General features: G+C 56.4%; 1 protein-coding gene across 2 annotated transcripts in view; it reads right to left on the bottom strand.

Annotated features, from left to right (window-relative positions):
• The window catches only part of SFXN5 (sideroflexin 5), a 133,500-nt gene that overhangs the window by 3,806 nt on the left and 126,067 nt on the right, over positions 1 to 3,627 (bottom strand). The window lies entirely within an intron of this gene.

Here is a 3,627-nt window from a genome sequence, read left to right as displayed (position 1 = left end):
CTCAACCCCCCTTCTCCCTCCCCCCCGTGGCCAGCCCCCGAGGCCCCTCCACCCCTCCGGCTCCCCTCGTCCCCACGCTGCCACTGACACAATGCACAGCGCCCACGCTTAAAAATCTAAATGCTTTTGAAAATGTTTAACCTAGTTAGACAAATTAGCAAAAATTTGTGCAAAACAATTTAGGTATTTAAAATATTCAATGTTTTTAAAAAACTGGAAAACTGTTCTTAGCTTTCAGCTGCAAAAACCAACAAAATATAACATCCCAGCAATCTTACCATGAGGTGTAACATAACCCTTCGGGAAAGCTGTTAAACAGCTACTGAGGCATCCTGGGAAATAGCACTTCATTTATTCAAATGCACATATGTCAGGCTTTTGCACCATATGTCATTCCAAGCTATTTACAGTAATAATTAAATCTTAATCAACGTTTAACCTCTGTAAAATGTTTGAAGAATCCTAATCACCCTTCAGACTGCACTAATGAAGGAGAAATATATAAACATAAAAGGAAAATGATGCATAGATATCACGCTGGAAAGAACAGTAATTGCAAAATTGTATTTCTTTTAAATATAATCAGTAAATGATGTAAAGTAAGCCAAGGAGTATTTTAAGTTAAGACATCTTGGATGTCAGAGGTGTGAGCAGCTAATTTTGTTCTGCTACCCATAACAGATGTAGCATATTTTATTTTAGTGCCATTATTAGCAACTTCCCATGCCGGCTTTCACTGAAGCACTGAGGCCCGCATTAAAATCAGTGAGGCTGCTCACCACCACGGTGGAGGCCCACGGCCCAGGGCCACGGCCCACTGTGCCCACTCCCCAGAGAGTGCTGGTCCGGGGGAAGACTGCGGCCTCCCTCTCTGCACCCCAGGCTCCCAGGGCTCCCCTCCATGCTGAGGGCAGCAGGTAGGAGGGGAAGTTGAGGGAGATGCAGGCAGTGGGAAGGCTTCTGGGGAGGGGGTTGAGGCGCTCAGGAGCAGGGGCTTGGGGACAGAGCTGGCATTCTGAGTTTCTCTCGAATTTCAATTCGGTCTGCCCTCAAGTCAACAGATGTTCATGGCCACCAGCTCCATACACCCGGGCTGGGCACACAGAGATAGACGAGACTGGCCTGTGCCCTTGAGAAGCTCCAAGTCTAGGGAGGAGTTAGACAATGAAAGCAGATGGATTCCAGAGAGATAAGCAAGGTGCCATGGAAACTGGGGAGGGGGTGGGGTTGCGATTTACTGATGAAGGAGCAAGGAAGGAAGACTTCTCAGAGGAGGTGGGCCAGGAAGAAAATGGAGGATCTGGATAAGAGCAGGCAGGCAAAGGTCGGGAGGTGAAGGGGAAACAGCTGGCTAGCACGGCCTGGATGGGAGTGGGTATGCGATGGACAAGATAGAAATGTGACAGGAGACGGCGGCAGGACTGGGACAGGTGGGCCTGGTGGGCTACGCGAAGGTGCCAGCATTTTGTCTGAGAGCAGTAGAGAGCCATGGAAGGACTCTGAACGGAGAGGGGGAGCATGCCCCAGACTCTGTTTCAGAAGGTCTCTCTGGTGGCAGTGCCTGAGGGGCAACAGAGAGGGCAGGAAGCCTCCTGGGAAACAGCTGTCATCAGAGAGGGGCAGGTCCTGCCCTGGGATGCATGCGATGCATGCTGTCGGAGGGGCAGGTGGGAAGGTATGCTGAGGAGCCTTCTGAAGATGGAATCCATAGGAGTTGATGACCAATCCCACGTGGGGGTGGGAGGGAGGTGGCAAGGATGACTATGCGTTGGATGACTCCTAATTCTAGCTCAGGAGCTGGGTGGCTGATGACGTCATTCTCAAAGGCAAGGAATACGGAGGGATGGGTCAGGTGGGGGAGGTGGGCTCGGGGGCCATGTGGAGTCATGGAGGGAGCCTGTGGGTTCCCCAGGTGGGGAGGCCTGGGAAGTGGGGGCGGGGCACAGGCTCTGGAGCTCTGGGCAGGAGAGGGAGCTGAGATGTGCAAGTCCAGCCAAGGCCTCCAGGGAGGAGGCGCTTGCCCGGGAGAGCAGATGGAGGAGAGGGTGCCAAGTCCTGGGGAACAGGCACATTCGAGGGGCAGGAGAAGGGAACAAGTCCTGGGTGGCCTTAGGGGATCTGCCCAAGGAGCAGAGCAGTGGCAGAGGGTGCTGCAGACCCCAGCAGCCAGGGACACCAGGCAGACAGAGCATTCTGAGGGTGAGCCCTGAAGAGGGTTCGGAAGTTGTGGGCTTGGCAACTGGACGTGGGTGACCTCCCAGGGTCTAGCTCTCCCAACTGCCCATGCGGTGCTGACCCTGGGTCATAGCCTCTCACTCCTACCCTGGGACAACTCAGCTGATCATCTGCTAGGACTCTCCAGCTCTCTGGCCACAGGCCGGTGTTGGGCCTAGTGCCTGCCATCTTTAGCTCTGGTGGATGTCCACTGGGGCCCTCACCCCTGGGCTTGGCAGGGTTGGGGAGCTGTAGCAGGGCCCCCTGTGTTGCCTGACAACCAGACCTGCTGTCCCCACCACAATAACCAAATGTCCCCCTTGAAGGCCAGCTCTCTGAGGTGTGACACTCAGGCTCCTCCAAGGGAGTCCCATCCTGGCCACTGCCTGGCCCTGGCCTTAGACCTTCAGGGAGACACGAGTGATTCAGGTTCCGCGGGAAGGCCTGCTGCTGCCCCACCTCACTCCCAGGTCTCTGAGGTGGGAACAAAGGGTCTGGGCTGTGCTCTCAGGGTCCCCCAGTGGCTCAGATGGGCTGACGAGTAAGAACTAAGGCCACTTGGTTGGCAGCAGAACCACACACCTCCTGGGTGGGGTTGCAGGGGGACGGAGTAGGGGCTGGGGGCACAACAGCAACAGTCAGGCAAGCCAGAGTCTAGGGGAGTGGGTCGAGAGGGGAGAGGCGGCAACTTGCTGTGACCATACACAGCTCTGGGGGGAGAGAAGGGCAGAAAGAAGGCTGGGCAAGGAGCACCCTGGGAGCCCAGAGCGGGGAGCCAGCTGGGGCTGCTGCAGCTGCAGGGCCCTACGGGCAGCTCTCTCATCTGGGGGCTCCTCCCCAGGAACCAGAGCTGTTGGCAGGGACTCCCTTGGTGAGGTGGGAGGGTGTCTGGGATGGGGAGTCAGAGCCCTGGGGGCGGGGGTCTCCAGGACCATCACGGAAGCTGAAGTTAGCAATCAGCACTGGCTGATGGTAGCCCCAGCCCCAGAAGTGGGGATGCCGGGAACATGCCATGAAATAAGCCAGGTGTCACCCTCCCTCCCAGGGAACTCTGTGGGATGTGCCTCCCCTGGTCCTGCCCCTACCATATCAGAGCCCCAACCCCATCCTTCAGACCCAGCTCAGGCCCTGCTGCCCCTCTGAGGGGTATCCCCCGATAGGGAGCCCCATGTCCAGTATCACCCCAGGCTCCCTGAGCACTCCTGGCTGGTTCCAGAGCCCTTGGAACTGTGTGACTGCCTTCCTCTGCAGCGTGGGAAGGGTTAACCTTAAGCTATTTACCTGTCTCCTGGCTCATTTTGGGTGGGGGGCCAGAGTCAGGAATGCATCTGGGGCCACCTCTGACTCAGCCCAGGAGCACACACACCTGCAGCCAGCAGCCAGTGGCCAGCGGATAGGTTACAAAGTTGAACC

This window comes from Tupaia chinensis, unplaced genomic scaffold (assembly GCF_000334495.1).
Source record: "Tupaia chinensis unplaced genomic scaffold, TupChi_1.0 Scaffold000316_1, whole genome shotgun sequence".
Taxonomy (NCBI): Eukaryota; Metazoa; Chordata; class Mammalia; order Scandentia; family Tupaiidae; genus Tupaia; species Tupaia belangeri.
The sequence above is the reverse complement of the archived record's forward strand: the minus strand, read 5'-3'. Positions and strand labels throughout refer to the sequence as shown.